The sequence below is a fragment of the Oryctolagus cuniculus genome, chromosome 13 (genome assembly GCF_964237555.1).
Source record: "Oryctolagus cuniculus chromosome 13, mOryCun1.1, whole genome shotgun sequence".
NCBI classification, from domain to species: Eukaryota; Metazoa; Chordata; class Mammalia; order Lagomorpha; family Leporidae; genus Oryctolagus; species Oryctolagus cuniculus.
This window is the reverse complement of record NC_091444.1, coordinates 58,632,850-58,645,334: the sequence shown is the minus strand read 5'-3', so window position 1 is coordinate 58,645,334 and position 12,485 is coordinate 58,632,850.

Below are 12,485 nucleotides of genomic sequence, written 5' to 3'. Positions count from 1 at the left end.
TTTTTTCTAAATGTTTATGGTTTGTATAATTATAAAACATCGACCTAACTCAATTACTCCCATAACATTTCATTTTTGTACTGGTAAGATATATTATGAAATAAATTTTAACCTTGAATATCTTAACCAGGATATATTATTGTGTAATTGTGTAATTGGAGTGTCTGGGTGTTTAAGCATATTATATGATGAATAGTTGAATATTTCAATAGGTTTAGGGAATATGCCTACATATTTTAGGAAGACTAGAAGTAAAATCATAGTGCACTTCCTTCTCCAATATCTTTTTATACTTTTTCCAATATTTCTCCAATATTTTTCATAAAGTACTATATATTGTTAAATTTGATGAGTCATGTAAATAATACAGATATGTTGAAGAAAACTGAAAAAGAAAATCACAAACAGTAATCTACAAAAGACTCAGATATTGAGCTAGCCAAGGTGCATTTAAAATAACTATTTTAAATATGCTTAAGGATTTGTAAGAAAAGATGGTTACGTTTGTTTCAAATATGGACACAGAAATATCTCCCCTCATACTTTAGTAAAATATGACTTTAACACTCTTGACATCCAAAGTAGAAACTATATCCTCTCAGTTTTATTTTGGCAGTGATGCTGCATGACTTCTAAAGTAAAGACAGAAAAGGTATAAAGCTCAGGGATACTGGCTGGGTCACTCGCCTTTGTAAATCCAAAACAAAAAGAAAACCATCTGAGTCACATTGAGACAGCTAAGATTTGAGGGAGTCAAACCACATACAGAAGCCTTTTAGAGGTAGCACACAAGCAAGTCTAGTGTTTCAGCTGTTCCAATCAACAGGCAATAAAAGTTCCTTTTCTTTGATTTTTATTATCATTCAGAGTAGAAGTTTTGTTTTGTTTTGTTTTGTTTTAGATTTATTTACTTGGCTCAAGCACTTGGGCCATCTCCCTTGTTTTCCCCTGGCCATTAGCAGGGAGTTGAATCCAAAGGGGAGCAGCCAGGACACAACTGGCATCCAAATGGGATGACAATGTTGCAAGCAGCAGCTTTACCCACTGCACCACAACACCAGCCCTGATAAATGTTCTTTTTCTGAATGCAGTCTTTAGCCAACAGATCATGTGCTTCTAATCTTCACAGAAGAAATAGCCCCAAATGAGCAAAAACAATCCCTCGTGACTTCATCATCCAAATTACAAAACCACAGTATCCATGATAACAGTAAAATTATTATTTTAAGCCATAAAGTTTTAGTATAATTTGTTACATATCAATAGGTATTGGAATAGCTGCCACATTTTACAAAAAATAAATTTTATAACTTAAGTTCAACTGTCTCTTAGAGCAAAAAGATAGTAATACTCAATTAAGTAAAAAATGATTCCAGGTTTTAGAAAATAATCTCAACAATGTCTGTTAGTCACTCAAAAATCACAAGACATGGTGAGAGATTTATGAACTCAGGTAAGAAATAGAACTTAAATGGTTTTATAATGTAAATTTGCTGTTAAAGGCTTCAAAGCAGCTATTATTAATATAAATTAAAGGAAGACACATTTAAAGAATCACTTGGTACTCAACAATTCAAACAATGTCAAATTCCAAATTTAATCTCGTGCAATATATTAGTAAAATAAGCTATTATTGACAAAGTAAATACATCTATGATACATGTAAGCACATATGTAGTTGAATCTCAAAATCACTTGGTTGAGTGAAATAATGCAGATACAAACATAAGTAGGCTGTATCATTCCATTTAAGAAAGTCTAGATGGTTAAAGAAATTGAACAAATTAGGATAGCTGTAGGCTCTCAAGGCAAAAAGAAGCACTGTTGCTTTTTAATTTAATGTTTATTAGTTATTTGAAAGTTTAAGAGATAGAGCTCCTGTCCACTAATCGACTCCCCAAATGCCTGCAACAGTCAAACTTAACTAGGGCAAAGCCAGGAACCAGGAACTCAGTTCAGGTTCCCCATATGAGTGAGAAGGACACAATTATTTAACCTATTATTTGCTGCTTCTCAAGATGCACATAAGCAGAAAGCTAGAACCAGGACCAAGCCCAGACTCAAATCCAGGCACGCTGATATGGGATATGTCTCCAATGGTGTTAACTGCTATGACGAATGCCTGCCTTGGGAACTGTTTCAAATGAGAATTGAGGGATTTCTGTGCTGACAGCAATGCTCTACATTTTGATTAGATGTTGGAGGAACAAGTGTAATTACTTGTCAAACTCATCAAATTGGATACTTACTGTCTGCATTTTACTCTTCGTAATAATACACCATTTTTAATTCCAAAAGTGAAAGAACATTTTTGTGCATTTCTTTCTGTTGATTTACACTCAAGAAACCCAAATTCAACTAACTCCCCTGTGCTGTATAATTCATTTTCTTTAATCATTCATTGTGTATCCTGGGAAGTCATAACCTATCCTGCAGACCAAATCCACAATTCTTGATTCACAATTCTAATGTGCAAAAGGCTCTGGGGAATTTTCTTTGTAAATTCTTGTTATTAAACTCTTCTGGCAGGGGAGCTTGTTTCTTTAGTCAAGATGGACTGACAGAAACTACTGCACCCTCACACCTAAAGCAGACAGATAACTTGTATGATAATGGTTCCCAAGACACCCATCATCAGACAATGAAGACCTGTGATAGCTGAGAGATGAAGAAATTTACCTAGTGAGCTCTGTGTTTGCCCCATATTCTCCCAAGCCACAGGGATGAGAACTAATCACAGTTTTTGTTCCTTCAGTGAGATGGGGAAAATGAGTCTCTGTAGCCCTTGGTAGTAGCTGCTATTCCCTCTGCCAGACAATACAAAGGGGACTTAGCATTCTTTCTGGTGTTCTCTGTTGGAGTCACTGCAGAAAAGCCTACAAGAAGTTGAGAATCCACTCAGGATTGTTCCCAAAGGAGTTCCTCTCTCTCATTCAGTTCCACTTTTGGTGTTTGGCAATTTGTTAAGCAATTAGATATACATCCTCTGACTTATGTTGCATTTCATGGTATGTGCCCCAGAAAAGCAAATGCTGGAGTCTTGTATCATCCCTAGGACAGCTCACTATAGTTTTCAGGTGCCTTGTTTTTGCTGTAATCTGTATCCTATGATGAGTTTGAGAAAAGTTAGTAATCTAAATTTTAATACAATTTTTTTTCTTTTAAGAGCAGGAATAGTGCTCTTTAGCTCTTTCCATCACTTTCTACACCCCCATGCTCACTAAAATAAAAACCACCAAATAATCTTTCTCCGTGTGTGTGTGTGTGTGTGTGTGTGTGTGTGTAATTTAACTTTATTCTGATTGCTTCCATTCTAGACCTTGTACACAAAACTTACCTGGATCATCTCATGATTCAAAGTCAGATGTAACCAGAGTTGTATATTTTCTTTATATTTGCATTTATTTATTTTGATTTGTATTTATTTTTATTTTATTTGAAAGGCAGAGAGAGAGAGAGAGAGAGGAAGGAAGGAAGGAAGGAAGGAAGGAAGGAAGGAAGGAAGGAGGAAAAGAAAGAGTTCTACCTGCTTTGTCTCTCTTCAAATGTCCACAACAGCCAAAGCTGGGCCAGTCTGAAGCCAGGACCCAGGAACTCCATCCAGATCTCTCACATTAGTGGCAGGGAGCCAAATACTTTAGACATTATCTGCTGACCTCCAGGGTATGCTTTAGAGAGAAGCTGGATCAGAAGCTGAGGAGCCTGACTTGAACTAGGCACTATAATATGGTGCTGAGATTCAAACCAGGCACTCTGGTGTGGAATGTAGGCATCTGAAGAAGGATTTTATCCTCTGCTACAAAAGCCTGCTCCTGGGAGGTTATTTTCTGAAGCAATCCATAACATCTCAAAAGCTTCATCTACATTTTTTTGAAACATTTCCATTATTTTAGGAAACACATCTCCATGACTATGTATGCCAGTTAAATCACTTCAATTTCTGCAACAATTATTTCATGCAGGATAAAGAGAAAGTCTACTCGTTCAAGATATTCTCCTTATTTGGTTTGCTAATACTGTTGGTTTCTGATTTGGTATGTTTATACTGTTGGTTCTTGATTCTCCTATGAATCAATGTTCTCAATGGTGAGATCATGCATTGGGACTCTTAAGATAAATTATATGCATTATGAGAGTCAGTCCACTTATTTATTGGTCCATCTATCTCTCCCATTAATAATTCACTGAGAGATTATATGATGGCAGGTATATTCTTGGAATTTAGGGGTAAAAATGTGAAAAGGAGAACCTTTTCATAGAATTTACAGAATATATCAAGAAAAACAGAATAAATAAAGTTAATGAATGCTATTGCCATAAATACGACAAAAAACTCAGCATGTAATCAGAATATGTAAAAGAAGAGCATGAATGTTAAAAAAAAAAGTGCATCTTCTTGGAATAGCCCTTGTCTTGGCTGTTGAGGAAATTTTTTTTTTTCAAACTATATATTGAACTCTTAGTATAGTGTTAGTCTTATGTGTATAAATTAATTAAAATAGATCTTAGTAAAAAATAAGAATGGGAATAGGAGAGAGAGGATAAAGAAGGGTGGGAGTGTGGGTGGGAGGGCAGGTATGGTGGGAACAATCACTATGTTCCTAGAGTTGTATTCATGAAACGCATGAAGTTAGTATTTCTTAATTAAAAGGTTTCTGGGGGAAAAAAAGAAGGTCATCTTATGGTGATAACACTCAAGGGGAATAAAGATGTCATACGACAGCAAGAAAAAAAGAAAAATGCAAAATCATAAAATCAAGTATGAAAAAATTAAGGGAACTTATGAGAATATTTTAATTGAGCTGAAACATTTTTAGCTTTATCTTAATTAATGTATAAATACCTATAAAGAGATTGTCAATCCCAGAGTAAGAACAATGAAAAGACATCAGGGTTTAATTACCATGTAGATAAATGTAGAAACTTGGTCACAAGAGATGTATGAAAAAATTATTAGAATCTTGAAATTCAAAAAGAGTCTCCTTTGCCTTTTCTAGTTCCAATAACTAGTGCACTGGGGAAAAGACAGGTTATGATATTTTTGAAGGAGGTGTAATAAAAAATCCACAGTATTTCCTAGTATTGTTTTGAACACTATTCACAGGACAATATTCATGAAGCTGTAGCAGAAACATTAATTAAAAAGATAATTTTAATATCTGAAATAAATATTAGCATAAAATAAATGGCTTAAATAGTTTTTCTTTTAATTCAGTACAATTTGCCATATATCACAAGCATTAATATAAATTTCTAAAAACAAAATCTCAAAATTTTTTACATCATAATAATTAAAGGGATTATATTATGTACCTCTTAATGATTCCTCTATGTAAATGGATAGACATATGATATGAATTTGCACATATTTATATATATACACATATGTGTATAAGCCTATATCAAAACCAATAAAACAAACTCCTTTCTTAATACTTCCTGAGCAGTTATGAAATCTGTTTTTAAAAGTAAAATAAATAAAAACAAATGGCATTTCTTTACGGAAAAAAGAAATGCCTGAGACTAAAACCAAATTCACATACTACCTAAATATTAACACTTCCCATAATTTAAAGAGGGATAAACAATTGTATAAAATATTTAGTCAAGCACCACTTAACAACATTTTGAGCAACAATGAACCACTTATAAGATGGTAGATTCCAGAAGAAAACATTGGAGTTGAAGCTTTCTTATTACCCAGCAATATTGCAATCATAAAGCCACAGTACAACAAATCATTAAGGAGTTCGTGCTGATGCTGATGTAAATAAACCTTCTCCACTGCAGAGTATATAAAAGCACAGCACGTACAATTGCATACATACATAACACTTGGTGGTGATAAGAAATGACTATATTATTATTCACTTACTATACTTTTTATCATTTTTAGCATACATTCCATCTACATATAAAAACAAAATTTCTTATAAAATTATATACTGTGTTACAGAAGCATAAGTCTCTTATATTTTGTGTTTAGCACAATTTGGATGTGTCAAGGAATCAGGTTGAATGAATGATCTGTCCATCTAGGTTTGTGTTAGTACACAATATGATATCCACACAATGACACAATCACTAAAGATGAATTTCTAGGAGAGATCCCCATCATCATGCAATAATTACTTTATTAACAAAAATAATATTTGCCTATAGCCATGTTAATTTTAACTCTTAGGCCCAAAGTGACACTATAATGTTACCACAGGTGTTGATGGCACTAGTCTTAGTTCCCATTAACTTGGCAGTAATTGTAGACAGACACTTCATGTCACTGCCAAGCCCTTTGTGCTTTTGTTAATAAAAAATTTGTTATTTAGTGGAGGGTTAAGCTTGTGATTAAGCTTAAAAGTATGTCATTGTAAAAATTAAAATAAAAACAAGAAAAGGAGGTAGGGATAGGATGGGAAATATCATTATTCTCTTAAAACATAAAATGTATTCCATTTGTGTAAATAAAAATATAAAATTAATACAATAAAGAGTCAAGCCAGAAGCTTTTCTGCATCGTTTGACTTTAAATACCATCATTCTATGGGGCCAACCATCTGGCATAGCAAAAAAGGCCACTCTCTCTGCACCAGCATCCCATTTGGGTGCCGATTCGTGTCCTGGATGCTCCATTTCTGATCCAGCTTCCTGCTAATGGTCTGGTGGTCTGGAAGAAGTAGTGGAAGGTAGCCCAAGTCCTTGGGCCCCTGAACACACATAGGAGACCTTGGCGAAGCTCTTGGCTCCTGGCTTCAGCCTAGCCTGGTGCTGGTCTTTGCAGTCATCTGGGGAACTAATGGCTGGAAAACCACTCGCTCTCTCTGTAGCTCTGACTTTCAAATAAATGAATCTTAAAAAAAAAAAAAAATACCATCCCGCCCCAGCATCAATTTAAGACAAACTGAAAAATTTATGGGCTCATAAGAAAACATATATATATATATATATATATATAACTTTGAAATTCAAGTGTTCATTTATATTGGACTAATTGTGAATCTTCCTACCAGCATTATGTAGGCACTTGATCTGAAAGAGCAAGTGTGGAGCCCTGCAGTGTTGAACAGCATATGACTACAGCTTCAAGTAGAGGTTAAAGGGATGCAGTATACACCCAAATTCAATTCTGTCCTATTTTTCAATAAATAAAATATTAATGTCCAAACTAGATTAGCTTAAGTGCAAACACATCTGAAAAGTACTCATTTAGATATGCTCCGTAGCTCAGAAATTACTGAGACCAGTTGATCACAGTGTAAACGTTTGTTCTGGAAATAAAAAAAGAAAAATAGCAGCCAGCCAGAATGAATTACCCACCACTCAGAATGCTTTTACAAAGAAAGATATAAGAGCAATTCATAGTCCAATTTATCTTTGGAAATGGAAGTCTCTAAGCCATTCTGATTGCCAGGAATCCACAAAAGCTTAATGGAGCCAGCAAATTAGGAACCTGCAATCACAAAGTGTCAGGACTTTCATTGCATTGAAAAGTATAAAAGACTAACCAAAACCTCTCTGTCTGCAATGAGAAAGCATATAAAGGAAGAGCAGGGATGTGTGTAAAAATATGAATACTGGTATGCAGACTCACATAAGAAATTTCTGAAATATTTGCAGTAAAAGACCATTTTAAAATTCTAAGTCTAAAAATTTTTGTTAACCAAAAGCAAAGCATGAGATTACCAATTGGGAGGGAAGTCATTATAGCTCCATTTCTGAAACAGTCAGGATTCTCTAATGGCATTAAAAAGTTTATAATGTCAAAGTTAAGTATATAGGGGAGAAAAAGTCCATCACATTCTACCCACAAACATAATATATTAATTAAGAGAAGTAGGCTGATTTAGATACCATTCCAAGTGTGAATTTATGCCAAAGTCCTTCAAGTAATTCTACAGCATTGGGTTCAATGCCACGGACATAGACTGAGCACTAAGTTCATCAGGCCAAATTTTCCAATGCTATGTTTCTTTGGTGTTATAAATGAGGTTTACAATACCATTCTTTGGTAGGGTTTCTCCAATGTGACACAACTATTTTTATGAAATGTAAATGCTTTTCTGTTAAAGTGAAAAGCTGTGTTATGGATTAAGCTCTATGCTCTGTGTTTCAATGAGGCAGGGAAGCAGTGTTTTGTCCTATAATGGATTGGATCTGCAGGGAACGTGCAGCTATCTTTTGAACTGAAGGGTATTCTGCCTGGTCTGATGGAAAAATACATCAGGCTGACAGAACCTGAGAGATAAATAATAGATTCTCTTATGAAGAGAATATTCCTATTCCATGTATGCACTTCTACACTAGTTTAGAGAATGCAACACTGGCAGAAAAATACTGTGTTTTTAAATTCAGCTAGTGTTACTGTCAGATGCTGACAAGTAGAAATTTGAGTCAAGAATGCATTAGAACACTTTTCAAGAAAGCACATCATAAAAATCTTTCTATAAAACAAATACTAATATTTTAAAATATAAGTACAATGTAAGTTTGTTTTCCACTTACATATCCACTTACATATTCAATTTGTTCAGAGAAGGAAACATAATTATCACATATTAAATATCTACTAATAACCAGGAGCTGTGTAAGCTGATCCACTTATTCTGTCATTTGATTCTCACAGTATACCTTTTAGGCCAGTATTATATTATCTCCAATCCAAAGACAAGAAAATGGACTTCCTTTATTCAATCAGTCAGTCAGTGAACTAAAAGTTCTTTATACTGAGCTTGGTGCTACCTTCCAAGGCCTGCGGGTCCTATGGTGAATAGAAGAGATACAGTCTCTTAGCTTCAGTGAAGTTGTTGGACAAGTTATTGTTTGACATTGCCTGTTATTTTTCCTGTTGTTGTAATGTATTTTAGGTGTTATAAACATATTAGCAAGTAGTAAAGACAATAAAAGCAGACATCAAGCCATCTATCTGGAAATGTTTCTAGAGATAACAATTGTAAAACCCCCATGACTAGGCCAGTGCCACGGCTCACTAGGCTAATCCTTGGCCTGCGGCGCCCACACCCCAGGTTCTAGTCCCAGTCAGGTTGCCGGATTCTGTCCTGGATGCTCCTCTTCCAGTCCAGCTCTCTGCTGTGGCCTGGAAGGCAGTGGAGGATGGTCCAAGTGCTTGGGCCCTGCACCCGCATGGGAGACTAGGAGGAAGCACCTGGCTCCTGGCTTCGGATCGGTGCAGCGTGCTGGCCGTAGCAGCCATTGGGGAGTGAACCAACAGAAGGAAGACCTTTCTCTCTGTTTCTCTCTCATACCGTCTGTCAAAAAAAAAAAAAAAAAAAATTAAAAAAAAACACATGATTAAGTAACTTGCTCAAATAGAAATGTGTAGCGGAAACATCATTTGAGTTTATCTGACTACACTACCTATCCTCTTAACTGTTGGTTTTCCGAATATTTTGTTAGTTAGAGTTAATTAGGGGCCAGCGCTGTGGCTCAGCAGGTTAAAGCTGCATCCTGCAGTGCCAGCTTCCCTTATGGGTGCCAGTTGAGTCCCAGCTGCCCCATTTCCAATCCAGTTCCCTGCTAATGGCCTGGGAAAAGCATGGAAAGATGGCCCAACCCCTGCCACCCATGTGGGAGACCTAGATGAAGCTCCTCACTCCTGGCTTCAGTCTGGCCCAGCTCTAGCCATTGTAGCAATCTGGGGGAATGAATCACCAAATGGAAAATCTTTCTCAGTCTCTCTCTCTCTTTCTGTAACTCTGACTCTCAAATAAATAAAGATTTTTTTTTAAGAGTTAATTAGTCTACTGTTTAAAATGATTTGGTTTTATTTGGCACTGAACTACCTATGCAAAATGCATCATCTTATCACTTACGCCTTAGCTGTGAAGGAAATGAAGTGCCCTCAGCACTTAGGTGAAAACCCACCCATCTGTTTAGGAAAGGATAATCTAGGGAGAATCTCATCATGCCTTGGCAAGCAGACACTCGATAGATCCCATCATAACCAGACTGCCCTTTTTTCTAGTCATCTATGTTTGCAGTATACTGGCAACCTAAGACAGTTCAAAAGCAGCAACTGCCAGAAAGAATCCACTGTACATCTTCTTTCTTTGGGAAAGAACATGACTTTTGTTTCTGCCCTTACTCGCTATGACCTCAGTGACCTACTCCAATTAGGTCTAAACTCAATGTGGTAATGAGATGAGATTAGTTCTACTGACACCACAATTTTTTTCTCCCATCTCTGATTTCTATAGCCTGCTAACTACACTAAACACTAGGGTTCATTTCCTGTTCCAGGCTCATCCCCAGGTCCACCTCCAACATGTCAGTGACTCAGAGCAAGTATACACATTGAGGCTCACAGACCATATTCTTACAATTTAAAATATGTATCTTATGCAGTTAATCAAATAAACCGAGTTCCAATTCAATCTGTCATATCGCCAGTAAGCCCTACCATGTATTATCTCAAAATAGTTAGGTTTTCCTTTTTTAAGGTTTATTTGTTTATTTTTTTTCAAAAGGCAGGGGAACAGGGAAAGGGAAAGAGAGAGAGGGAAACAGGATGATGACGAGGAGGAAGGCAGAGACAGAGAAAGTGGGGGATGAATCTTCTAAGCTCCAGTTCACAAACCAAATGTATACAAATACAGGGCCAGGGCCAGGCCCAGGCCAAAGTCAGGAATCAGCAGCTCCTCCCTTGTCTCCCACATGGATGGCAGGGACCCAAGTATTTTCTATCCTTCACTGCTTTCCTAGCTGCACTACCAGGAAACTGGATCAAAAGCAGAGTAGTTAGGACTTGAACTTATACTCTGATGTAGGATGCTGGCATCACAAGCAGCAGCTTAACCCAATGCACCATAATGCTAGCTCCTGAGTTTCTGAGCTTTATTGTGATTTTACTACTAAATAAATCTCAGCCAATGTTAGTAGCACCTGGAATTTCAGGTGAAATTTTTAATATATTTAAAGACAAAATTATCTCAAACATAATAACTGAATTCTACTTAATTCCAGACATGATTAAACCTGTAATTGCTAGGGCCAGAATGAAAATTTGAGTATGACAAATGCACACTCAAATGCAGCTATCTTCTTCAACTTCCACTCTGTTTTTTGTGTGACCAGAGCACATTGGAATTTCAGTCACTGGTAGGAGCTGCCCACACCAGCAGAGGAGATGATATGGGTAAAGTAGAAGGAAATAGAATGAAACCATAAACACATTTCCCGGCTGTGTGAAACCGGCTTATGCGATTTCACGATTGTGATGGCTTTGAAATAATGTGATCAAAGTGAACACAACATTAAAAAAACCTAAACTTGGAATGTTTAGAATGCAGAGTATAAGAAATCTGTGTGGCCAGGAAATAAAGCTGTCTTTACCAAGATGAGGTAGTGCTGGCCTGGTGAAGTCAGGGTAAAACCAGCATAGGACACATGAAACAGGGTCAAGTGTACTTTGATGTCAAAATAAACTGGGATCAAACTATACTGCATCCTTTTAGTCACAGAAACCCAATTCTTCAGAAGGAAATTATCGTAAGACAGGCTTATATCTATACTAGGTATTAATCCTAAAATAAACTGCATGTTAGTCTCATTCAAATGTCAGCACTACAGCAGGTATCTGGTGGAGCCATTAAGAGGCTGCGTGGAATGCCCATATCCCATATCCAAGGGTCTGGGTTTTAAGTCTTGTCTCTCTGTTCCTGATTCAAGTTTAGTGCTAATGTGTAATCTATGAGGTAGCACATAATGGTTGAATTTTAATCTGGCCCAGCTCAGGCTACTGCCTGCATTTGTGGTGTGCACTAGCAGCTGAGAGATCATTCTATTTCTTATTTTTTTTTTTATTTTAAAGATTTTATTTTATTTTATTTTATTTGAAAGCCAGAGTTACATAGAGAGGTAGAAACAGAGAGAGAGGTCTTCCATCCGCTGGTTCACTCCCCAGATGGCTGCAACGACCGGAGCTGCGCCGATCCAAAGCCAGGAGCCAGGAGCTTCTTCCAGGTCTCCCATGCAGGTGTCCCGAGGGCCCAAGGACTTGGGCCATCTTCAACTGCTATCCCAGGCCACAGCAGAGAGCTGGATAGGAAGAGGAGCAGCCGGGACTAGAACCGGCGCCCATATGGAATGCTGGCGCTTCCGCATCAGGCCAGGGCTTTAACCCACTGTGCCACAGTGCCAGCCCCAAAAGAGAGAGAGAGAGAGAGAGAGAGAGAGAGAGAGAAATCATTCTTTGGCTCTCTCCTCTCTCCCTCTCTCTGTATTTCTGTGTGTGTATATCTGTCTTTCAAATAAAAATAACTTTTAACTGCCATCATCTACCTAACTGTATGGGTAAGTTTAATTTAAATGTATGATGAGTATTTATGACCAGGATTGAGGTTAGCTCACATAACAATCTCAGTAAAAATTTTCATGCATGAATGTGCAGACTAAACAAGGGCTTTTCTTTAAGGAATGTGAAGTTACCCAGGCCTTCTCAAGCTCGATTTGCTACATGACATTAGCTTATC